The sequence below is a fragment of the Neoarius graeffei genome, chromosome 13 (assembly GCF_027579695.1).
Source record: "Neoarius graeffei isolate fNeoGra1 chromosome 13, fNeoGra1.pri, whole genome shotgun sequence".
In the NCBI taxonomy this organism is placed as follows: Eukaryota; Metazoa; Chordata; class Actinopteri; order Siluriformes; family Ariidae; genus Neoarius; species Neoarius graeffei.
In genome coordinates this window covers 370,041-397,250 of record NC_083581.1, presented here as the reverse complement: position 1 = coordinate 397,250, position 27,210 = coordinate 370,041, and the positions used below count along the sequence as shown (strand labels likewise).

At 43.8% G+C, this 27,210-nt stretch overlaps 1 protein-coding gene across 2 annotated transcripts in view; it reads left to right on the top strand.

Annotated features, from left to right (window-relative positions):
* The first annotated feature begins 11,421 nt into the window (after positions 1 to 11,421).
* LOC132896319 (transmembrane protein 106C-like) overlaps positions 11,422 to 27,210 on the top strand; it is a 42,554-nt gene continuing 26,765 nt past the window's right edge. For both annotated transcript variants that reach the window (XM_060937064.1, XM_060937065.1), the window contains exon 1: positions 11,422 to 11,508. The gene's annotated coding sequence lies outside the window, so the exon portion shown is untranslated. The remainder of the gene's footprint in view (positions 11,509 to 27,210) is intronic.

Here is a 27,210-nt window from a genome sequence, read left to right as displayed (position 1 = left end):
TTCATGAAGATGATAAAAAGTAGTGGCCCAAGGATAGACCCTTGGGGAACACCAGATGTGATGGGGAGAGAGTCAGAGAAGTGACCTCTGATGGACACTTGTTGATTGCGTCCCTTCAGATAGGATTCAAACCAATTAGCTGCAGAACTTGATAGACCATACATGCACAGTTTCTTAAGCAGTATATCATGGTCTACCAAATCAAATGCCTTATGATAATCAATTAAAGTTAACCCATTAATTAGTCCATTATCCATGTTCATTAGAAGAGTATCAATCAATTCTATCATCGCTGTCTCGCATGAGTAATATGGCCGGAAACCAGACTGTCGATGAGTGGTGAGATGGTTATTGTTAAGAAATGCATACAATGTCACATGAACATGGCACTCCAGGATCTTTGATAGTACTGGCAATATACTTATTGGTCGGTAGTTATTGACGTCCAAGTGATCTCCTGCCTTAAAAACTGGAGTAGCTCGTGCTTGTTTCTACAGAGTAGGAAAGATGGACTGTGAGATACTAAGATTGATTATTTTAGAAAGCGGTACAGCGATAGTTGATCCTGCATATTTAAGAAGCCTGGCACTGATTCCGTCAAGTCCCATTGCTTTAGTTGTCTGAATGCAAGCAAGATAACGACTCACTAAATCAGGCATAACATTGGGAATGGTAAAGCTCTCCTCTGGCTTGAGTCTTTGACTGACAAATTCTTTTAAATGCTTAAAGCAGATGGATGTTTCAGGCACAGGCGACGTGGTCTTATATTTAGATGCAACACTGCAAAAAAACTTGTTAAATGCATCCACCACTTCAGTTGGATTTTGTGAGATAGTCTCTCCTATTTTTATCTTTGATATCGAGCTGACCTTCAGGGAACCAATAGCATTTTTCAAAATTTTCCAATACTCTTTTGCGTTTTCACTTTTCTCAAGAGCTTCTTTAAAAAAATTTCCCTTTGCTTTTCATATTGTTTGAAATGTTGCGTTTTGTTGTTGTTTGTATGCACTCCAATCTGCTTGGTCATCCGATGGATGAGCTTTTTTCAGTAGAGCATCTCGATGGTTTATGGAAGCATAGACCATTGGCGACATCCAGGGGGGCTGTTGCGACCTTCTTACCTGTTTAGTCAATACTGGAGCAAAAGCATCAGCAACATCAAGAAACGTCTTGTTGAAAAACTCAGTGGCATCATTGGAATCATCATACATGTCCAGTACATTCCACAGGCATTGTTCTAGTTGATCTTGAAACGCTTCAATATCAAAGTTCTTAAACCGATGATAAGAGATGGTTTCGTGGGTACTATGCCTTTGGAGTTTACTGTACTTTCTTACAATGCCAACAGGAAGGTGATCAGAAAGTCCTATACTGGGAACTTTGATTTGGCTGATGTCACGAGGGTAACTGGAGTAAACATGATCGATGCAGGAATTACTCTCTGGTCGAGTAACTTGTTGAACAAGCTGATGCAGACCTAATTGTATAATATACTTGATAAAGCGATGGTCTTTGAAATTTGAGTCTAGCACATTCACGTTGAAATCACCAAGCACCAGTATCTCTTTATTTGTCACATAAAGCCGTTCCAAGACTGCGCCTAGCTGTTTATCTCCATCAGACGACATGTCAGGCGGGCGGTAAATTCCCACGACAAAAATTGGGCAATTGGATTTGAAAGGGGTTATATGGATACACAATAATTCCACGTTATCTCTTTCCATGTCATTAATTCGTTTATAAGTCAGATGTTGTGAAATATACATTAAGACGCCACCGGCATTGCCATCCAGTCGGTCTTTCCTTTCAATCCTGAAACCTGGGACGTATCTTTCCCCATCACTATGCGTAGAATTAAGCCAGGTCTCTGTGATGATAAGCACATCAATATCAGACTTGGGATTTACTAGTAGACATCGTATCTGCTCTAATTTGCCATCGTTAAGGCTCCTAACGTTCCAATGCCATATTCTAAGACCAGTGGGTGAGAGAGCCAAGCAAGGAGGTTCCTCAGAGTTGTCTACAGCATAGACACTTGATTCAGGACTGTTATAACTAGGACGTGGATTAAGCTGTACATCATTTGAAAGGTGTACCAACATCAAGGATATTAAAGCATAATGAGGCAAGACCAGACTTACTCTTATGTAGTAAAATGACGAAATGTCCTTACTAGGTAGTTCTTTCTTACTTCGAACCCTTCCCTGAAAATTGGGGAAAATCTCTTGCTCTGATAAATGGTGACTCACTATCAGGTTATGAAGAGGCTCCACCTGTGAATTGATGTTACAATGCAATAGTATTCCACTCCAAACAAAACTAAATAGGATCAGCACAATTGCGCGCTTCTGGATTTGCTCGAGCAGAGAAGACATAGCGTGCGCTCCCAGTTATTTCACCATTATTTTCACAGCGTGTGCAGAGAGATGATGATTCAATCTGTATGATATCAAGAAACAAGCTCTGATACAGGCAACAGCAACCATCTTTAGATGCACAAGCTTGGGTAACGATCTTGTTACCCAAGTCTGATTTTGCAGGTAGCGAGAGACACTCCCTGTCACTGGTATCCTGTTTATAGTATATCACGTGTCTACTCAGCTCCTGTAGTCTACACTGTACTCAGCTCATGTGGTCTACACTGTACTTAGCTACTGTGGTCTACACTGTGCTCAGCTCCTGTGGTCTACACTGTACTCAGCTCCTGTGGTCTACACTGTACTCAGGTCCTTTGGTCTACACTGTACTCAGCTCCTGTGGTCTACACTGGACTCAGCTCATGTAGTCTACACTGTACTCAGGTCCTGTGATCTACACTGTACTCAGTTCTTGTGGTCTACACTGTACTGTGGGTGGTAAAAGAGAGCAACTGGACTTGCTTGAAGATTCTTAAAGACGTTTCACCTATCATCCAAAAGGCTTCTTCAGTTCTGTCTGACTAATAGGGAGTATCAGGTATTTATCCTCTCATGGATGAAAAGCAACCCTAAGGTGTCGTTGAGTCATCCTGTTGGTGTGGGTCACTGGGGGCTGGACGTAATTGGCCTCAAGAGTCATTAGGGTGATCAATGGATTGCCCGTTAAGGTGATCAATGGAATGCTGATTCTCTCTGTCCTCCTGTGAGTCACTGAAAACAGCTGGGTTTTGGTGTGCATTCAGTTGTCTGGGAAGTGTGCCAAGGACTGCATTGTAGGTGGCTGATAAATGATGTCTTAGACCCCCACCTCTGTTCAGTGATGGCCGTTCCAGGTTGACAAAAATGGCTTCTTTAACCCCTCGCTCATACCAACGATCCTCTGTGGCTAAAATGCGTATGTTGCAATCCTGAAATGAGTGTCCTTTGTTGTTAAGATGAAGGTAGACAGCAGAGTCCTGGCCTGAGGAACTGGCTCTCCTGTGTTGAGCCATGCGCCTGTGAAGCGGTTGTTTGGTTTCCCCAATATACGAGTCCGTGCATTCCTCACTGCACTGAATTGCATACACTACGTTGTCCTGTTTGTGTCTGGCTATTCTGTCCTTAGGGTGGACCAGTTTCTGCTTCAGGGTGTTACTGGGTCTGAAATGTACTGGAATGTTGTGTTTGTAGAAGATCCTCCTGAGTTTCTCAGATAGACCAGAAATTTAGGGAATGACAATGTTCTTGCGTTTGTTCCTGTTATCCTCCTTGTCCATTATGTTCCTTTTTCTGCTCTTGAGGAAAGACCAGTTGAGATATCTGCAGTTCTGAAGTGCTTTCTTGATGTGATTCTGCTCCTTCTCTTTTCCCTCTACCGTTGTAGGAATGTTCTGAGCCCTGTGTTGTAAGGTCTTAATGACCCCCAATTTGTGTTCCAGTGGGTGGTGAGAGTCGAAGAGTAGGTACTGGTCTGTGTGTGTGGGTTTCCGGTAGACCTCGATGCTAAGGCTTCTGTCTTGTCTAATGTGTACATCACAATCCAAGAAGGCTAGATTATTCCCACTGACGTCCTCCCGAGTGAAATTGATGTTGATATCCACTGCATTGATGTGCTTAGAGAAGGCTTCCACTTCATGGGTTTTGATTTTAACCCAGGTGTCATCCACATATCTGAACCAGTGGCTGGGAGCAACTCCTGAAAAAATGGTCAAAGCTTTATGTTCCACTTCCTCCATGTAAAGATTGGCCACAATAGGGGACACTGGTGAGCCCATGGTGCATCCATGCTTCTGTCTGTAGAAACTTTCATTAAACTGGAAATAAGTGGTAGTCAGGCAGAGGTCAAGCAGGGTGCAAATCTGGTCTGTGGTGAGGTTTGTTCTATCCAGTAAGGTGTTGTCTTGAAGGAGTCGTTTTCTAAGAGATTCAACTGCTTCTGTGATGGGAATGCAGGTGAAAAGAGAAGTGACATCGTAAGAAACCATGGTTTCATCTGAGTCTAGTTTGAGGTCTGCAACTTTAGTAGCAAAATCTTGGGAGTTTTGATGTGATATAGTGTATTCCCAACAAGAGGAGCCAGGATGGTGGCTAGGTGTTTGGCAATGTTATAGGTGACAGAGTTTATACTGCTGATGATAGGTCTGAATGGAGCTCCTTCCTTGTGAATCTTGGGGAGTCCGTATATGAGAGGAACGGCTTCCCTAGGGTACAATCTGTAGTACAGAGATCGGTTGATGGCTTGGTCCTTTTCTAGTTGTTGCAGGCAGCTAACAACTTTCTTTTTGTAACAACTGGTGGGGTCCCACCTTAAGGTTTCATAGGTGGTTGTGTCGCTGAGGAGACTGGTCATCTTTGAGTGGTAGTCCGCTGTGTTTAGAACCACTGTGCATCTCCCTTTGTCAGCAGGAAGGATGGTGATGTCCTGGTCTCTTTGAAGCAATGTAAGAGCCCTCCTTTCTTGGCTGGTGAGGTTGGAGGGGGGTGCTTTTGCACTGGACAGAGCAGCTGATCTCTTCAGTCTAAGTTGTTCTGCCTCTGTGTTGGTCAGATTGTTGTTTCTGATGGCTGACTCTGTGGCTGTGATGAGATCTACCACTGGTATCTGCTCTGGTGAAACTGCAAAGTTAAGTCCCTTGGATAAAACATCTTTCTCTGGTTGGGTGAGTACCCTGTTGGATAAGTTCTTCACCCATTTCTCTTCTATGTCTGGTTGTGTAGCCTGGTCAGATTTCTTCCTCCAAGTCAGCACTTCTGTCTTACTGGAGGAGGTGGTTTTAGACAGCAATGTTTGGAATTTGCGTATCTCTCGTTCCTTGCCTTTGGTATGTTGTGAAATCTGTGTCTTCTCCACAAAATCAGAGACTCATTCCAAAACTTCATTGGGAAGAAGTACTGTCCAAGGCCGGATTAACTATATGGGCCTGCGGCACAGTGCCCAGGGGCACTAACCTCTCACAGCCAGTGGGGGGGCACCACATGACAGAAACTTTAAAAATATTTTTCGTGAATGTTTGTACACTTAAAATGGTTATACACTTGACATTGTTAAATAGTCATATATAATTAATTATGAACACTAATTTCATAAGAACAACAACAATAATCATAATTCTGAGCAAGAGTGGCCTATGTGACCATTAACTCCCCTTTCCTCAACCTGTCAGTTGAGCCAGTCCACCTACGGTGAAATGTATCAATTTTTTAAAAACCGTGGTAGAAATGAAAAATGGACAGACATCAATTGAATGGTTGTGCGAAGAGAAAATAAAAAAAGAGAAAGACTCCAGGTGTGTAGCTGCAATTAAAAATGTTCCAGTGTTAGATCGTTTTTTTTATAAAAACATCGACAACTGCTGTCACTACCAGCGCTGAAGCCGAAGCTAGTGAAATCAGTGATGCTAGTGAGGGAGATGGCCCTGCTAGCACTAGCCGGGGAGATGCTACAACCACAGCCAGTGTTAGCCGAGGGGTCGGCGACGACGAGGATCCCCTTGAGGAAGATAGGAGCGAGGGAGACCCCGGGGAGGAGGATATGTACGAAGCCACTTTAAGCCAGGTAGAGATCAGTTCACACCATGGTGACGAGAAGGAAGACGAGGGTGTTATGGATGTCAACCTAGCGCAGCCGACGCCAGTAGAACACTTCTCTATTTCAACTGATCCTGCGCTATGGGGAGATCTAACGGAGTTGAAAAAAGAACTGGCTATTGCTAATGGTCCCACCACCTACCACAACCGGGCGGCTAAATATGCAGCATCCGCACGGCACGACGGTAAGAAAACCAGATTTCTTACACTCTTTGAATTGATACACATATGTACATTGTACATCTGAATATGCCGTACTGGATGTTATTTGAATTTATATTTCGAATTGAGACATTTGAATATGTTGCCTAGATCGATGCTATTTTAATTGATACACATTTTGAATTGGCACATTTGAATATGCTGTATTGTATATAGATGGATCTGTTTAAATTGCTGATGCTGTTTGAATTGATACACATTTTGAATTGAGACATTTTAATATGGAAAGAATAGAGTATGGATGCTTTGAAGGTTTTTATTGAGACATACAAATATATGCTGCTCATTTTTGAATAAGACATTTCAATATGCCTACATGCATATCGTTGGTTGTTTTCAGTGAATTTGATGGGCTGATTTAGCCTACTTAATACATTTTCAATGAGGAAGAATGACCTTGTTTATGTGTACTATTGTTTATGTATATGCTACTATTTTTGACAGCAAAGGGCAAGGTTTGTGAGTGTGTGCAGGAGGTTACTGAACGCGTGCGTGCAGGGTGGTGGTGGTGGGGGGCACTTGAGGTATAGTGCCCAGGGGCACTGCATTGGCTTAATACGGCACTGGTACTGTCAACTCTTCAAACATCAGTTCAGTCTTGTTCTGGAGAGCATCGATGGTGAAATGTACTTGTCTCACTCTCTCGTTGAGAAGCTGCTTCTGGGCTTTCTGGAGGATTATTTCAGCTCTGTGTCCTTTGACTGTTGAATGCAGGCATAGGCTAGTGGGGATAATGTTGGATTGTCAGCATCTCAGTTTGAAACGCAGGTGGTTCCTGTAGTCTGCCAGTTTTCTGGAAGTCCTCTCATACTCCCGTGCCAGTCGAAGGGTTCTCATCCCAAACTGCTTGGAAACATGTCTGTGAAGATTCTCAGTCATCCAGGTCATAGTAACTGTGGGTGGTAAAAGAGAGCAACTGGACTTGCTTGAAGATTCTTGAAGATGTTTCACCTCTCATCCGAAAGACTTCTTCAGTTCTGTCTGACTAATAGGGAGTATCAGGTATTTATCCTCTCATGGATGAAAAGCAACCCTAAGGTGTCGTTGAGTCATCCTGTTGGTGTGGGTCACTGGGGGCTGGATGTGAATGGCCTCGAGAGTCATTAGGGTGATCAATGGATTGCCCGTTAAGGTGATCAATGGAATGCTGATTCTCTCTGTCTTCCTGTGAGTCACTGAAAACAGCTGGGTTTTGGTGTGCATTCAGTTGTCTGGGAAGTGTGCCAAGGACTGCATTGTAGGTGGCTGATAAATGATGTCTTAGACCCCCACCTCTGTTCAGTGATGACTGTTCCAGGTTGACAAAAATGGCTTCTTTAACTCCTTGCTCATACCAATGATCCTCTGTGGCTAAAATGCGTACGTTGCAATCCTGAAATGACTGTCCTTTGTTGTTAAGATGAAGGGAGACAGCATTCTAAAACACAACATTCCGGTACATTTCAGACCCAGTAACACCCTGAAGCAGAAACTGGTCCACCCTAAGGACAGAATAGCCAGACACAAACAGGACAACGTAGTGTATGCAATTCAGTGCAGTGAGGAATGCACAGACTCATATATTGGGGAAACCAAACAACTGCTTCACAGGCGCATGGCTCAACACAGGAGAGCCAGTTCCTCAGGCCAGGACTCTGCTGTCTACCTTCATTTTAACAACAAAGAACACTCATTTCAGGATTGCAACGTACACATTTTAGCCACAGAGGATCGTTGGTATGAGCGAGGGGTTAAAGAAGCCATTTTTGTCAACCTGGAACGGCCATCACTGAACAGAGGTGGGGGTCTAAGACATCATTTATCAGCCACCTACAATGCAGTCCTTGGCACACTTCCCAGACAACTGAATGCACACCAAAACCCAGCTGTTTTCAGTGACTCACAGGAGGACAGAGAGAATCAGCATTCCATTGATCACCTTAACGGGCAATCCATTGATCACCCTAACAACTCTCGAGGCCATTCACATCCAGCCCCCAGTGACCCACACCAACAGGATGACTCAACGACACCTTAGGATTGCTTTTCATCCATGAGAGTATAAATACCTGATACTCCCTATTAGTCAGACAGAACTGAAGAAGCCTTTCAGATGAGAGGTGAAACGTCTTCAAGAATCTTCAAGCAAGTCCAGTTGCTCTCTTTTACCACCCACAGTTTACTATGACCTGGATGACTGAGAATCTTCATGACATCTACACTGTGCTCAGCTCCTGTGGTCTACACTGTACTCAGGTCCTGTGGTCTACACTGTGCTCAGCTCCTGTAGTGGTGGAGAGGGTGGAGACCTCGACTGGCTATCGTAGCCTGCAGGGAATCAGCCGTCAGACTTCTGTCGCATGTCCCAGACCTGGTGAAATGTAACTGAATTGTCTTGGCCAGCCCTAAGGGTCCCATCTGCATCTCATCATTGCTGAGGAGTGTGCTCCCATCACCCAATCAAGCATCCAGCCAGAGCAGGTCATGATATATTTTTTACCATATTAACATGCCATTGTTGTGTGTTATGCCTGATGTCAAGACTCTCGTCTCTGCGAGCCTACCACACAGATTTAATACTTGTCATTTTTAGGGCGTACCTAACAACATGTGTTTTCTTTCTCCCTCCCCCCCAATCTGTCCCTCTGAGTTACATGTTGGTCCTGGGATTAAGATGCTGGCCTCTTCTGCCCCTCGGACCTGCTTGATCCATCCTGGTGCCCTGTGTCTGGTCGGAGTTTTATCGCATCGCTCCTGTGAAGGACGGCCCCATGAGGACAGTTGAAAGTCACACCTGGAGGACGCTCTGGACTCTTACAGTAATGCATTTATGGCTGAGGACTACAGTTGTCTTGCTAACTTTAGGACTACAGTTATCATGAACAGTTTTGCAATCAAGTTTCCATCAATGAAGAGTTTATAACATCAACGAAACTGTCCTCATGTTAAAACTGTTAATATTATAGTCAGGCTGTCTGTTGTTGCCCAAATGAGGATGGGTTCCCTTTTGAGTCTGGTTCCTCTCGAGGTTTCTTCCTCATGTCGTCTGAGGGAGTTTTTCCTTGCCACCGTCGCCACAGGCTTGCTCATTGGGGATAGATTAGGGATAAAATTAGCTCATGTTTTAAGTCGTTCAAATTCTGTAAAGCTGCTTTGTGACAATGTTTATTGTTAAAAGCGCGATACAAATAAACTTGACTTGACTAGTCTACACTGTGCTCAGCTCCTTTGGTCTACACTGTACTCAGGTCCTGTGCTCTACACCGTACTCAGCTCCTGTGCGCTACACTGTACTCAGCTCCTGTAGTCTACACTGTACTCAGGTCCTGTGGTCTACACTGGACTCAGCTCATGTAGTCTACACTGTACTCAGCTCCTGTAGTCTACACTGTGCTCAGCTCCTGTGGTCTACACTGTATTCACCTCATGTAGTCTACACTGTGCTCAGCTCCTTTGGTCTACACTGTGCTCAGCTCCTTTGGTCTACACTGTACTCAGGTCATGTAGTCTACACTGTACTCAGCTCCTGTGGTCTACACTGTACTCAGCTCATGTAGTCTACACTGTACTCAGCTCCTGTAGTCTACACTGAACTCAGCTCATGTGGTGTACACTGTACTCAGGTCCTGTGGTCTACACTGTGCTCAGCTCCTGTGGTCTATCCTGTGCTCAGGTCCTGTCGTCTTGTGCTACCTGGAGCTTACAGTCATCTTACAAGCTTATTGGCTCAACTCTAATTTCCAGGTGTTGTAAATAATCTGCAAGATGTCTTTGTCTTTTGCATTATATTGTCTGAGAAATTACATTTTGAGTTGACTTTCTCCCTGTGGTTGTAATGAACAAAAAGTATTTTAAAAAGCTTGGTAATGTTTGTCCTGTTGAGGTCACAGTTTTATTACTGATGAAAGAGTATATGCAAAATATATATGTTAGTGCTGGGGGGGGGGGGGGGGGGGGATTATGATGAAATTTGTGTGCAGGACCTGAGAAATGTGTGAAGTGCTTTGGGAACAGTAACCCTAACCCACACAGACATTGAGAGAACATGCAAACTCCACACAGAAAAAACCCTCATCAGCCATGATGTTCGAGCTTGGAACCTTCTTGCAGTGAGGCAACAATGATAACCCCTACAGCACTGTACCACTCTGAGTGCAATAACAGTGTGTAACCAATTCAGAAAAACTGTATTATTGTTGCTGTTGTTGTTGTTATAACAGCCTTGATTATGCACCAGGTGAGCATATAGATTAGAGTAAAATATATTTTATCCTGTTGTTTCTTTCTGTAGATTCGGTGTATTCTTGTGCTCTTGCAAGGTTTCCTCCCCCAGTGAATGGTATGAGTAAAGCCAAGTTTGTAACTTCTTGTCACATCTGCACCTTCTTGCACTCAAGACTTCACTTCCCAGCATTCACAGCAGCCGTCAGATATGGCCACCATGGACTACAGCACCCACCCTGCACCCCACCACCCACAGGCTCCTGAATTCTAATCATCTGCACCTGTTCACAATCACCACAGCCACAGTATAAGAGGACAGTATAAATCTCGTTTGGAATCTCATCTCATTATCTGTAGCCGCTTTATCCTTCTACAGGGTCGCAGGCAAGCTGGAGCCTATCCCAGCTGACTACGGGCGAAAGGCGGGGTTCACCCTGGACAAGTCGCCAGGTCATCACAGGGCTGACACATAGACACAGACAACCATTCACACTCACATTCACACCTACGCTCAATTTAGAGTCACCAGTTAACCTAACCTGCATGTCTTTGGACTGTGGGGGAAACCGGAGCACCCAGAGGAAACCCACGCGGACACGGGGAGAACATGCAAACTCCACACAGAAAGGCCCTCGCCGGCCACGGGGCTCGAACCCGGACCTTCTTGCTGTGAGGCGACAGCGCTAACCACTACACCACCGTGCCGCCCCTCGTTTGGAATCAACTAAATATATGAACCAATAAATGTTCTTAATTTTTAAAAATGTGAATATTCCAATTTTTTGACCATTTTGTATTTCAGAAAATCTTGATTGGAATGATTTTCTCTTCATTTATGTTTAGATATTGTCAATAAAAGTTCGAACAAACAAACACACACGGGCTAGAGGGGCAGTCATGATTATTCTGCACCCGTGCAGTGATACTGGTTGTAGTTACAGATCCGGGCCAGAGGAGGTAGTAATGAGCGCAGGTTGTCTTAAAAACCTGCAGAAAGGCGCCAAAGAAAAGATAAAGCGCGGTCTGAAGGCAAAGAAGAAGCCGCGCTCGGAGTGAAGTGCGCTGGTTCAGTTTATTGTTCCTTTAGGGCATTTAACCGGTAAGAGCACCATTTTCCTCCTTTATTGTACTTTTTAAACTAGTAAATACATACTGTCACCGTGTAAACAGCATTATTAGTAAGACTGGTGACTGAACTTTACTGATTACAGTCACATGGTCCTGTCCCAAATTCAGCGGGACAAGTGCACTTTAGGGACAGGGCGCTCCATTTGTTGACTAGATCTCGCGAGCGCGCGCTTGTCTAAGCAGAGCGCTGATTGGGTGAGAGTGCGCGCGCTGTGAAATGAGCCCGGGGCTTGTTTACAAACGCGGCTGGAGGAGTTCCGCCATGATCTTTCCGGGTTGTGTGGAGAGGAAGTGAAGTTGAGGAAATGGCTGATTGAGGAAGGTTAGGGAGAGTTTGGTGGTGATTGTGGTGACTGAAAGGTAAAGTGCCTTTGAGGGAAGAGTTTGAGCTCTGAGGCGAGTCCTGAACAGCGTTCTAAAGTATTATTGGGGTTTTCTGTCCTCAAACTGCTGCTGATCAGTTTCATTCTTCTTCGGCCATTGAATCAGTTGATCAGGATCAAACACCGTCGCGTTACTGTCACTATAAATAAACTCCGCCCCCAGCAGCGTTACTGTCACTATAAATAAACTCCGCCCCCAGCCGCGTTACTGTCACTATAAATAAACTCCGCCCCCAGCCGCGTTACTGTCACTATAAATAAACTCCGCCCCCAGCCGCGTTACAGTCACTAGAAATAAACTCCGCCCCCCCAGCCGCGCTACTGTCACTATAAATAAACTCCGCCCCCCAGCTGCGCTACTGTCACTATAAATAAACTCCGCCCCCAGCAGCGTTACTGTCACTATAAATAAACTCCGCCCCCAGCCGCGTTACTGTCACTATAAATAAACTCCGCCCCCAGCAGCGTTACTGTCACTATAAATAAACTCCGCCCCCAGCCGCGTTACTGTCACTATAAATAAACTCCGCCCCCAGCAGCGTTACTGTCACTATAAATAAACTCCGCCCCCAGCCGATGCGCGATGTTGCACCCGGGTCCAGATTAGGGCAGAACCGGCCCTGGCTACATTTCAGGTGTAGTTTTTTTTATGTATGTATGTACTTGCTGACAGGGAACGTAATTAACCGTTCCGGGAACGAAATTTTTTTGTTCTAACTGGTTCGGGAACGTCTATTTAATGGTGGAACCCAAAACCGGAAACGTTAAAATTCCGTTTCTGTTCGGAACGAACCAATAGGAAAAAAATTCTGGTTCAAAGCCCTGCTAGAAATAAACTCCGCCCCCAGCCGCGTTACAGTCACTAGAAATAAACTCCGCCCCCCCAGCCGCGCTACTGTCACTATAAATAAACTCCGCCCCCCAGCTGCGCTACTGTCACTATAAATAAACTCCGCCCCCCAGCTGCGCTACTGTCACTATAAATAAACTCCGCCCCCCAGCAGCGGTACTGTCACTATAAATAAACTCCGCCCCCAGCCGCGTTACTGTCACTATAAATAAACTCCGCCCCCAGCAGCGTTACTGTCACTATAAATAAACTCCGCCCCCAGCAGCGTTACTGTCACTATAAATAAACTCCGCCCCCAGCCGCGTTACTGTCACTATAAATAAACTCCGCCCCCAGCCGCGTTACTGTCACTATAAATAAACTCCGCCCCCAGCAGCGTTACTGTCACTATAAATAAACTCCGCCCCCAGCCGCGTTACTGTCACTATAAATAAACTCCGCCCCCAGCCGCGTTACTGTCACTATAAATAAACTCCGCCCCCAGCAGCGTTACTGTCACTATAAATAAACTCCGCCCCCAGCCGCGTTACTGTCACTATAAATAAACTCCGCCCCCAGCAGCGTTACTGTCACTATAAATAAACTCCGCCCCCAGCAGCGTTACTGTCACTATAAATAAACTCCGCCCCCAGCCGCGTTACTGTCACTATAAATAAACTCCGCCCCCAGCAGCGTTACTGTCACTATAAATAAACTCCGCCCCCAGCAGCGTTACTGTCACTATAAATAAACTCCGCCCCCAGCCGATGCGCGATGTTGCACCCGGGTCCAGATTAGGGCAGAACCGGCCCTGGCTACATTTCAGGTGTAGTTTTTTTTATGTATGTATGTACTTGCTGACAGGGAACGTAATTAACCGTTCCGGGAACGAAATTTTTTTGTTCTAACTGGTTCGGGAACGTCTATTTAATGGTGGAACCCAAAACCGGAAACGTTAAAATTCCGTTTCTGTTCGGAACGAACCAATAGGAAAAAAATTCTGGTTCAAAGCCCTGCTAGAAATAAACTCCGCCCCCAGCCGCGTTACAGTCACTAGAAATAAACTCCGCCCCCCCAGCCGCGCTACTGTCACTATAAATAAACTCCGCCCCCCAGCTGCGCTACTGTCACTATAAATAAACTCCGCCCCCCAGCTGCGCTACTGTCACTATAAATAAACTCCGCCCCCCAGCAGCGGTACTGTCACTATAAATAAACTCCGCCCCCAGCAGCGGTACTGTCACTATAAATAAACTCCGCCCCCCAGCAGCGTTACTGTCACTAGAAATAAACTCCGCCCCTAATAATACATTTTATTTATAAGTGCCTTTCAAGGTACCCAAGGACACTGCACAGGTTAAAAAAAAAAACAATAAAAAGCAAGACAATAAGATAAGAAAAATAATAAAAATAATGAGAAGTCAATAATGATAATAACATTATTAAAAATCAGAGAGCAAAGGCCAAGCTAAAAAGATGTGTTTTTAGCTGTTTTTTGAAAGAGGACAGTGTTGAGCATTGGCGCAACGCTAGTGGCAGGGCATTCCACAGCTTAGGGCCATTAACACTGATGCCATGTACACACATAGCCGGGTATTTTTAAAACCGAACATTTCCCCCCCTCCGTTTATAAAAATGTTGTTTTATCCACACCACCTCGTCTTCGAAAAAAATCCCTTCCACACATAACCGAACATCTGTGTTTTCAATCACATTTATAAGCATTCCAAACCTGTAGATGGCATTATTTCCCCAAATCCTACCCCCTAATCACATCGCCTGTGCTCTTGGAGCAGTAGTTGGGCTTCTAAAGTTAAACATGTAAATAGCACCTGCACAATAATTAATGCTTTCAAGGCACTACTCCGATCCATTACTCTTTAGCTAGCCACACACTACGCCGATTTTCAGCGTACCGAGCCAACTGAAGTCGCGAGTCAGGCGTAAAGACTAGTTTTCGATGGTACCGACTCATCTCACAGCCGATTCGAAAAACTAATCGGGAGCCAGACTGATCAGCGAGAGTCGCTAGCAATAGCCAATCATATCTTTCGCATATAACACGTGACATCATTAAACACAATTTCTAGCGCGAGAAATACGTGTTGGTAGCACCTAATGCAGGTATATACTGTAATTCCATAGACTGAAGCTTTATCCATAGACACAGTGGGCTGGAAAGCCACTCTGCTCAAGTTGTGTGGCTGAATTCCAAATCGCTTTAACTCCCCTATATAAGTGCACTATTTAAGGTTGGGAATAATAGCTCATGCAGCCTAGATAGTGCGCTACATATTCCATGTTGTGTCATTTGTAATTCACCCTGTAGCATCTTCAAGTGTTGGATTTAGCAGTAACTATATCCAATAGCCAATCACAAAGCTATTAAGTTGTCACGTGTCGCTTCAATCGCGACTGCACTCGTCAACAGTCGGGGGATATGTGTGTGCCCTGTTGGGAGTTGGCTCTGAAATGGGTCGGTTCGGTACCGCGTGGATCGCTGTAGTGTGCGGCTAGCTTAAGTCCATGCTTAATCTGGCTTCTGCAGTTAACAAAGGTCGCACGTTTGACGTTAGGGCAGATTTGTTGTCATTTTTTTGGTGCAGATTGTGACGTTCTAAAACGCAAAACTCCGGTTATCTCTGTCTACACGAAAAGGCATACACGGAGTTTTCAAAAATCTTCACTTTGCCCGGAGTTTTTTAAAATATTCGTTTTTGATATGTTTTCATGTGGATGACAGGCCAAAACGTAGAAAAATATCTTCGATTTAGCAGATACCCGGCTACGTGTGGACGGGGTCTGAAAGCCCTGTCACCCATAGAGCAGAGCCGAGAGTAAGGGACTGCTAATAGGTGGACATCTGTGGAGCAAAGATTTAGAGGTAGCTAATATGGAGTTAGGAGATTTGATAAATAGGGAGGGGCCAGGTTATGTAGGGATTTGTAGACAAGCAGGATAATTTTGTACTGGATGTGGTATTTGACTGGGAGCCAGTGCAGGTTGTAGAGAATAGGAGTGATATGATCCCAGGGCCTGGTGTGAGTGAGTACCCTAGCAGCTGAGTTTTGGACATATTGCAGCCTATTTAGTCGCTTGGCTGGGATGCCATCGAGTAGGGCATTGCAGTAGTCCAGTCTTGAGGTGATAAAAGCATGTATAAGCGTTTCAGCTGCAGATGAAGTTAAAGAGGGATGAAGTTTGGAGGGACTTTTCAGGTGAAAGAGAGCCGTTTCAGTAATATTTTTAATGTGCGAGTCAAAAGAGAGAGTAGAGTCCAGAATAACACCCAGATTTCTTACTTCAACAGTAGTGAAGGTGAAATAACCAGGAATAGATAGCTGTGAGTGCTTCAGTTTTTTCAAGATAGAAGGGGTGGAAATGAGGATGGCTTCTGTTTTGTCTTGATTTAGTTTAAGAAAGTTCTGCACCATCCAATTGTTAACTGCATTTAGACGGTTGACAAGATTGGACGGAGGGAGTGGGTGAGAGGGTTTGGTTTGAATGTAAATTTGGGTGTCATCTGCATAACAGTGAAAGTTGAGCCCATAATGTTGTATTATGTGGCCAAGAGGAAGGATGTATATTACAAATAGTAAGGGTCCCAGGACAGAGCCCTGAGGGACACCATGAAGGAGGGGTGATTTAGGGGATCTAAAGTCTCCAATTGACACAAATTGTTCTCTCATGGTAAGATAAGATTTGAACCAGGCTAAAGAAGAACCAGTGATGCCAAGCAGAGTTTCTAAGCGGTTCAATAAAAGATTGACACATACAGTGTCAAAAGCTGCTGTAAGGTCGAGGAGAACAAGTATACTGACATGGCCAGTGTCAGCAGCTAACAGCAAATCGTTGACCACCAGGGCAGTCTTGGTGCTATACATGGCCCTAAACCCAGACTGAAACTTCTCCCAAAGATCGTATTGGGCTAAATGCTCTTGGAGCTGATTGGCAACAATACGGTCTAGGACTTTTGCAATGAAGGGAAGATTGGAAATGGGGTAATAATTTTTAAAATCATCAATGGCTGCTCCAGGTTTTTTCAAGATAGGAGTGCTGGCTGCTGTTTTGAGAGCCTGAGGGACTAAGCCAGTTGAAAGGGACGAGTTTATTATCTTGACCAGCAGAGAACTGGCAGGCAAATCTTAACCAAAGGGGTGGGCATAGGGTCGAGGAGGCAGGTGGTAGGCCTGGATTTAGATACTAAGCCGAGGACATACTGGTCATTGACTAATGAGAAAGCAGAGAAAGCTCCAGCTGGTGGTGGACAAGGAGAGGGGACATTAAAAGGAGTGATGGGAGTGGATTTCATCTGCTTGTATATAGAGCTAATTTTGTTTTGAAAAAATTCAAGGAATTTACAACAAATATCAGTGGAAGGAGTAAGAGGAAAGTTTTTAACAGGCAGGAGAAGTTTGTTTACAGTAGAAAAAAGGGCTGTAGGGTTTCCTTGGCCTCTGGTAATGATGGTGGTGTAATAACTGGCCTTGGCATCAATTAGAGACTCTTTGTAGGCAGAGACATGGTCACTGTATGCCAGCGCATGGACTGTCAGGCCAGTTTTACGACTCAGTCTCTCCAGCTGCCGACCAGCAGCCTTCATTTTATGAAGCTCAGGTGTGAACCATGGAACAGAGAGAGAGAAAGAGACAGTACGCGTCTTCAGGGGGGCAACGTGATTGAGAGAGTCAGCAAGGTGAGAGTTGTCGAGCATGACTAACTCCTCAGGGGATGAGTTTAATGATTTAGTGGTCTGAATAGGATATAATGTGTCAAATAAATCAGCTGTAACTATGTTTTTTGTGTTCCTGTATGTGATGGTGCGAAATGCATGCCTGCGATGGAGAGGCTTAAGGACAGCAATATTAAATAAAATAGCCATGTGATCAGAAACACAGAAATCTCTGGAATATAAATTTGATGGTGTTAGGGCTGCACGGTTCTGGAAAAAATGTGAATCACGATTTTTTTGCTTAGGGTGGGGCGTGCGTGTCCAGTTGAATTGCAGGGGTGCGCGGGGGATTGTTTAGCGCGTGGCGCATGTGTCCGGTTGAATTGCAGGGGTGCGCGGGGGATTGTTTAGCGCGTGGCGCATGTGTCCGGTTGAATTGCAGGGGTGCGCGGGGGATTGTTTAGCGCGTGGCGCATGTGTCCAGTTGAATTGCAGGGGTGCGCGGGGGATTGTTTAGCGCGTGGTGCATGTGTCCGGTTGAATTGCAGGGGTGCGTGGGGGTTGTTTAGCCTACTAATACTAAACTAAGACTAACAAAGAACAAATTCGTTGGTATTGGTTATGCACCTTGTATTTTATTTTAGCATGTTGCTACAGAGGGCAGTCCTACAAGAACATATTACAGATAGCAACCAAACCAAACATCCTACAATACTTCACACCCTGAACTCCTACAAAAAGTCCTACAAAACAAGGACTTCTAGCTCTGCTGTATGTCAAAAGTGACCCTGACAAATGCCTTCCCTGTTTACAAAGACCACACCCTGCACTTGTGCATTTGATTTTTCTTGGCTTTGAGGAAAAAAAAAGTGCCCTTTCATAATTTATATCTTCTGGTTGTGGCCCGTTAATGGAAATCCTCAAGCAGGCGGCCAGGTGCTCTCCTTGCAGTCTGTTACGAAGGTCTGTTTTTGACCTAAAATGGCAAACAACTTGTTACTACAATGAGTCTGTGATTGTAGAGCTCACTCTGAAATATTTAATTAAGTGAAAGTGAGATTGAACTTGGGTGGGATTTGAGCATGAAAGCAATGAGTAAATGTAAATTGAAATTCACATCACTGGTTTGCCTGCAGATGTCCTTTCATTGTGGAAAAGTCTCTTTCGCAATTCACGCTCGAGACCAGCACAACAAGGGCAATCGCTGCGAAGTGGCTGAGTAATGGGTTTATCTGCCCCCATTCATCGCACTCACTTGCTAGGAGTGTTCTACCAATTTGACATCCTGACAAAGACAGCAAGCAGTTGATGTTAGGCCGACCTCAGTCACTACCTCTTCATCCTGAGGTGAATTTCGATCTCTCTTTTTGAAATAATTCAAAATGCTCACGATCTGAATTAACAACAAAACAAATTTAGCATCAGTTTAATAAGGATCGGAGAGTTTCTGTTACAGCTGTAGCGTCTACAATAAGGCTGACATCGTCACCTGACATTCACTGCGTTGCATTAAAGGTCCCATGGCATGGTGGTTTGTTGATGCTTTAAACGGGCTCGTGGAGGTTTCCGGATGTTATATCCGCAGCCTTTCTCGAAATGAACCCTTGGCACATAGATATAGCCTCCTGGGAGAAAGCCCCATTTCAGCGCTTTTCCCAGTGCGTCGTTTTGCTAATGAGAAGCAGGGGGCGGGTCTTATCATTAATATTCATGACATGTAAACGTGTTACCTCTGATTGGCTAACAGCACTGTGACGCTACCTCCAGTGGGTCAGAACAAGCGGATGTGGGTGTCTTACTATGGCGAGAGAGAAGGAACAAACCGCGAAGGGAAAAATACCGCGCGCTGACATCATTAAGGTGCGACGTGAGGAAATAAAATTAAATTCAACAAATGTTTGGGTTTTTACTGGACAAACAAACAAATAAAATGAACGAGTGACTTAAAAAAAAGAATGGGGGTGTCTTTGTAAAAACTGTTTTGATTGGCTATTATAACAGAGCATGCTGCATGCTTTTTGGTTTTGTAGCGCAGAGTACCTGGCTGACTGCAGGAAGCGGTTAGCTGCACAGCTAATGTAGCCATTGCAAGGCTAGCGTGACACCGATTTTAAAACACGGCAAAACGACTTAACAGTTATACACTTACTTGTTCGGTGTTTGTTGCTGATGCGGCAGGGATGCTTGGTACGGACCCAGGCTTCAGTGACAGTTGATGTGCAAAACCTGCCCTGTACTGTCCCAAGTTGTGGAAACATTCATCAGGAAAATGCTTCCAACAAACATGCACCGTCTTAGGTAGACTCGACGGTGTATTATTGGAGTAAATAAAATTAAGCCACTGCGTCTTCAGGGGCTCTCCCGTCGGCAGTAAAAACAGACTCCTTTCTGTGTTGTCACATCCATGTACAGCGCAACTTCCATGTTTGGTGGCAACTTTTGAGCTGGGCGGGCAATCCATACAGTGGGTGGGAATCCGGGGGGGGGGATCATCTCCCTTGCTGACGTAGGCAAAGGAAGAGTTTATCAACGCGCCATTTTGACGCGCCATTCTCAAATGTTGGGCATAGTTTGGTTTATACATTATGAAATTTCTAGCCACTGGGGTGACTTAAGAAGGTCAGAGGAACTCATTTTAACGTTAAAAAACCTCAAAGTGAAAATTTCATGCCATGGGACCTGTAAGGCCTACGTTAGTGGAGAAACACTCATCATCAGTAAATTTGAAAATGATCAAATTCGAGTCAAGAAGTTAATTTAATTAAGTAACTAACATTACATTCCCTTAATTATGTGGCCTAATAGCTTCACCTTTAGAAGGTAGCCTATTAGAAAAGGCTAAAAATAATTTAATGTCTTCTGTCTCACCAGTAACAAATTGCTACCAGCACTAATTCTCAAAAGTGGCATCGAAGTTCGCTCTCTGTTAGAATAGACTACTTTTCCCTTTTAACATGTAAATGCAGACCTAGATTAGTTTATCACTGCTGTAACTTCACGTCTCCATCACTTGGATAGACTGCGCACATACAGTGTCAAGCGGGAAGCACTTCACCGGTGAATTTGGAAACGACCTGATCCTGGTAGGATGATAAAGTTAATTTGATGAATTGGATAACTACGTAGGGCTAACTAATATTGCCTCAAAATAGCCTACTGTTGCCTTACAAAAAAGGTAGGTTTGCCAGTACGAAATTGACAAAGTAATTTTACTGAAACAATACACATAACGTCATCCATCAATCAGTCCCCCCAGGATTCCGCGGGCCTTTTTTGTGATTGTTGCGGGCTAAAATGTCTGATGTTGCGGGGGTTTTTCCAAAAAAATTGCAATGAAGGTTGCGGTGTTTTTTAGGTTTTTGTTGCGATTACATTGCTGGAGGAAGTGAAAGTTGCGAGAAATTGTTGCGATTTTCTCTTTTTGTGATTAAAATTGAGTGATATGTTAAATATTAAGTTATTACTGAAAAACTATTGATTAAAAGAAAAACAAAGACACTGAGAAATAGTCCTATAAACAGCTTTACCAATATAAAAGGTCACCAGGACTAAAAAAATGCAGAAAAATAGGCTTTACTTATCCAAATGCACCTGTTGGTTCAAAAGTTAAAGTGCAGAGAACCTCACAGCACAACATGAAGTTACCTTATAATATAAATGCCTCAGCTTTCATGTAAGAAAAAAAACTATTAATACTAGTACTGTGTGCAGGCAGTCTCTCCTGAAGACTAAATTAAACAATAATTATAAACTAATAAAATAAATGGCTCAGGCTTCATAGAAGAAAAAAACAATTTGAACAGAATCTCACAGTATGATGCTGAAGCTGCCTAAACAATGGAAAATAAAATACCATTTTGGCAAAAACGTTGGCATCCATTAATTTCTTGTATTAAGTAAAAAATAATGTAAAGTGCACACAGTCCTTCACTGTAAACATAACACACTTTCCATAACAGTATTTAAGCCTACATAAACACTGACTTGCACATGCAGTGTTGCCAGATACTGCTGATGTTTTCCAGCCCAAAATATGTTCAAAAACTGCCCAATCTGGCAACACTGCGCACATGCTGCTTCTCTTGAACGTATACACGGAAGTAAGGCGGAAGGTAGTTTGTCAACGTCACCTCAAGATGATGCCAACAATTGGTCAAATTTGCGGGAAAGTTGCGGTGATTGGATATAATTGCAACACCGCCCTGAATTTGCGGGGATTGGTTGAAGTTGCAAATCGCAACATCGCGAAACCCTGGAGGGTCTGATCAATGCGCTCTCCATACGCCTATAAAACACAATAGCGTAGCCTAAATGTCACCTTCTCAATTGTGTCAAAGGCTACATAAAGTTGTATAAACTTACCTTAACATGTAGATGCAGACAGGATGTAGCTTATCAGAGTTGTCTCCTCACGCTGTCTGATAGGCAACGCACGCAATGTCAGGCCGGGTGCATCAGTGTTGCCGTGCATGCGGGCAGGCAGGCGGGCGCGGACTGAGACTATGGCGGCCAAAATTAGACTATGGCGGGCTGCCATATGCCGCTTTTCCACTACAAACGCGGCTGAGTCGGGCTGAGCCGTGCCGTGCTGAGTCGGGCTGAGCGGGGCTGTTGGAGTTGCATTTCGACTACAACCGCACTGAACCGTGCTGGCTGGAAGTGGGTGGACACATTGGGTGGAGTTAGCGAAAGTGGGTGGACGTCAGGTGATGTCGTTAAGCACCGCAAACAGTGACATCAGTGAGCTTTTAAGCGGTAGTCTCACAACCCGAATAGTAAACAATAAACATGGAGGACATGGAGTCGTTAGTGTTGCTGGTCTTGGTGCTGTGGCTTGCTGTCACCGACAACGCGGACAGATACTGGCAAGAGCGTATAGATGAGGCGAGGCGCATAAGGCTTCAGAAATTCTCGTAATTCGTAATTATTCTCCTTCCGGGTTTGCGGTGTTTACAGATCCCAGCGTGCTCGCGGGGCGTGTGTGGGCATGTGAGGACACTCCTCTTCACCAATCAGTGCACAGGGGAGTGTCTGCTCACGCCCCCAGCCTCACTCGGCACGGCTTGGCTCGCTTCAGCCCCACTCCAAAACGGTGCGAGTTTTAGGGGCTAAGCAGGGCTGAAACGAGCTGAGTCGTGCTGGTTTTTGGTAGTCGAAACGCGAGCCGTGTCGGGCTGAAGCGAGCTGAAGTGAGCTGAAAAAGGGTAGTGGAAAAGGGCCAATAGTCTCGTCAATGTGTGGGAAACACTGCATCATTCTTATTTACTAGTTTGAGTTCAGTTTCTGCACTACATTACACACATTCATATTAGTCTTAGTTACATCAACATTTTTTTTGTTTAAATAATACTTAATGAGATTAATGTTTATTGTTAATGATTAACTTAGGCCAATGCTTGATTCTAGTTGTTTAAAATACCTAAGGGGTACTGGGTAAACTAGGTCTATGGTGCAAAATATTTATAAACATCTGATAAAAACCCGCCCAATTTTTGTCAACCAGCCCAAGCCATTTTTTGCCCGCAAAGTAGAATTCAAAACCCCTCAATTGGGTGGGAAACCGCCCAATCTGGCAACACTGGTTTCCACACACTCAACTGCAGGCAGGCTTCCTCCACTGACTGAATCACGTGTTGTAAAGACGCTTTATCATGGGTCGAGGGAGGAGTCAGCGGCAGTGCTGCCTTTAGGGGCACTTGAAAAAATCCGGGAAGAAATGGGAGCATTTGTTTTTGATGCCGCTTGTGAAATAAAATGCTTAAGAATCGTTGTTTCTCGAAATGAGATCACGTGTATGTGTAAATCGCAATTTATTTATTTATTTATTTTTAATTTATTATAAACGATTTATCGTGCAGCCCCGGTGGTGTAGTGGTTAGCGCTGTCGCCTCACAGCAAGAAGGTCCGGGTTCGAGCCCCGGGGCCGGCGAGGGCCTTTCTGTGCGGAGTTTGCATGTTCTCCCCGTGTCCGCGTGGGTTTCCTCCGGGTGCTCCGGTTTCCCCCACAGTCCAAAGACATGCAGGTTAGGTTAACTGGTGACTCTAAATTGAGCGTAGGTGTGAATGTGAGTGTGAATGGTTGTCTGTGTCTATGTGTCAGCCCTGTGATGATCTGGCGACTTGTCCAGGGTGAACCCCGCCTTTCACCCGTAGTCAGCTGGGATAGGCTCCAGCTTGCCTGCGACCCTGTAGAAGGATAAAGCGGCTACAGATAATGAGATGAGATGAGATCGTGCAGCCCTAGATGGTGTGATGCCAGAGGTACAAACAAGATCTAAGATATGGCCCTTTGAGTGGGTGGGAAAATCTACATGGGTGAACTCAAAACAATCAAGGACAGCCACAAAGTTTTTAGCAAGATTACAGTTATCTGAGTCAACATGAATGTTCAAATCACCAAGCACCAGTATAGATGGACACAGAGCACTGACAGATGAAAGCAGCTCAGACAATTCATTAGTAAAAGCAGAGGAAACTCTGGGAGGCTGGTAAATGAGCAAAAGCAGTAAAGGTAGACCACCAGTAAACTTCAGAGCAAGATATTCAAATGATGAAAAATCCTGCAAGGGCATAGATACAATCCTGTAACTGGAGCAATAGATCACAGCAAGACCCCCCCCCCCCCACCCCCCCACCCAGTTAAACGTGGCTTCTCCATATGCTCATATCCTACAGGAGTAGCTTCATTTAAAGCCAGAAAATCATTTGGTATTTGCCAAGTTTCAGTTAAACATAGTAGATCTGTGCCAACTGTTGCATCAGCCACATAAAGTTTTAATTATTGATCAGTAGCATAAAATAGTATCTATTGTCTAAGGCATTTATTTATATTTCATATTAAAACGTCTATGTAAATTAATGCATAGAAAGCCTGGCCAGGTGCTGAACGTCCTTCTGCCTTCACTTTAAGAGAGATGGGCGTTTTACAAGAGAAATTCAGGGCGAGCATGAGCCTAGGAAGTCTATAGGGTTCTTCACCGTCACTCACCCTGTCGCTGTCACATGCACACACCTTCTCACTCCCTGTCCTATGGCTATAGTCCCTTTAAATCACATGCTCATTTTTTGAACAGAGACGCGGAAAGAGGAATGAATGGGGGTAGATGGAAGCCGGTGCGCAAACATTCTGATATCCTCCATAATTCTTTAATAGTCCGGAATAAATTGAAGGCTACACGTTGATGGATTTTGTTCTTCTACGCCCTTTTTGAGGAATGTACTGTCGGATTTTGGCGGACTTAAACTAAAATCGGAAGAAGTGAGATTGTTCCTTTTTTTTCCCTATTTTTGCTGGCGGGATTGTTTTTGTCTTTTGGAAAGCGCACGGGCGGTGCGTGTTTTTGGTTATCTAGCGCACCCTCACGTTACCTTTTAGAGAACGGGTAGCTCACCTCACTGAATCCCTTGGTAGCCTGTATCTTGGTGGGGATGAGAGCAGGGCTACAAACTCTAATATGGAAGGTGGGGAGGGTGATAATCATAATAGGGAATCCGAAGAGGATAATAATGAGGAAGAAGAAATTAATGATGACGGTGAAGATGAAACAAATGTTACCGTGTCTCATGCGTCTGTCCACCAAGTGGAAATAAACGAACTCAAAAGAGCACTTGATGAAATGAAAATTTGTTTGACTGATCTTGGAACACAAGTGTCTGAGTCAAACACCAGTATCATCAACAGAGAAGGTTTATTGAGACAAATGATTAACAATAAAATTGACAGTGAAAACTTTTGCTGTTAATATTGTTGCGAAACTGGAGGATGCAGTTGTGCGCTGCTTACACAGACGTGACCATCAGTGGGAAGCTCAGCTGAGTCACTTAAAGCTCACCAGCACACCCAAACTGTCTCCTGTGAATCAGACAGAAGGATAATCACTTGTGAGGTTTCAATATGACACTCGGAGCCCCTCTAGCTTTACTGGTGTAAGAACATCCAAGCTCCCCATTAAATTGAATTTTCCCGAATTTGGTGGTGACTAAAACAAAAGACCCCATGACTTACATAGAGCTATGTAAAGAATTTCTGGATTTAAGACCCACACCAGACAATGAAATATTAGCCACACTGTCCTCTGTGCTGAAAGGTTCAGCCAAAAGCTGGTGGATAGCAGAGCGGAAGAACATCCATACATGGGAGGAATTTAAAACTGCATTCCTATCAGCATTTTTGTCCACTGATTTTGTTCAGGGCAATTCCATGTAAATGTCAACCTCACCATGCAAAAATAAAGCAACATGTAATACATCAAAACCACTCCCAGAGATCTCACCTAGGCCTGTATTTTACAGATGTGAATAAGTTGAACCAATTTGTCACAAGAATTGTTCCCTTCTCCTTAATATGTCAGTCTTTCTTTCTTATAATGTAAAACCCAAGCTAAAATCAACTTTGATCAGAGCAATTCCAGCGTTATGGACGTGACACTTGAACTCAAAATGGCAACAAATGACCCAGTGCATGTTTTATTGTCTCCCAGTATTTAAACAGGTGTTGCATATTTTAAGGCTGTACCATACTGGAGAAGTGATAGAACAAGAACAATTCCCATAGTACATCTAGGGCATGCCAGAAAACGCCAATAAAAGATGCGTTATGGACGTGACAGAAAAAGTATCACTTTTCTTGGGTGACTGTACATTTTTATCAAACTCTGTGAAATTGTAAACCTAATGTCGAAATGGAGAGATCCATTTGATAGAGGGGTCCAAGGTGAATATTAAAAAAATCTTTGTTTAAAATATTTTGTATTTCATGCAGAGTTTAGGAAGGAAAAGTCAGCGTTATGGATGTGACGAAATTCCGTTATGGATGTGACGCGTCTGAAATAGACATGGCATATGTTTAGAAAATCAGCAATTTAACCACCATAACCCTTTGAAAAACTCTCTAAATATCAGCTAAAACTATCAAAGTTCTTAAATAATATTTAGGATGGCTATTGTTTTGCTGTTTTGTGGATTTTAGCATACATTTCTGTGGCTTGTGGCAATAATATAGAATTGTACATGATCAAAGTTGATTTTAGCTTGGGGTTTACATTATAAGAAAGAAAGACTGACAGTGACACATTAGGTTGGTTACAAATTGGTTCAACTTATTCACATCTGTAAAATACAGGCCTAGGTGATATCTCTGGGAGTGGTTTTGATGTATTACATGTTGCTTTATTTTTGCATGGTGAGGTTGACATTTACATGGAATTGCCCATCATGTACAATTCTATATTATTGCCACAAGCCACAGAAATGTATGCTAAAATCCACAAAACAGCAAAACAATAGCCATCCTAAATATTATTTAAGAACTTTGATAGTTTTAGCTGATATTTAGAGAGTTTTTCAAAGGGTTATGGTGGTTAAATTGCTGATTTTCTAAACATATGCCATGTCCATTTCAGACGCGTCACATCCATAATGGAATTTCGTCACATCCATAACGCTGACTTTTCCTTCCTAAACTCTGCATGAAATACAAAATATTTTAAACAAAGATTTTTTAATATTCACCTTGGACCCCTCTATCAAATGGATATCTCCATTTCGACATTAGGTTTACAATTTCACAGAGTTTGATAAAAATGTACAGTCACCCAAGAAAAGTGATACTTTTTCTGTCACATCCATAACGCATCTTTTATTGGCGTTTTCTGGCATGCCCTAGATGTACTATGGGAATTGTTCTTGTTCTATCACTTCTCCAGTATGGTACAGCCTTAAAATATGCAACACCTGTTTAAATACTGGGAGACAATAAAACATGCACTGGGTCATTTGTTGCCATTTTGA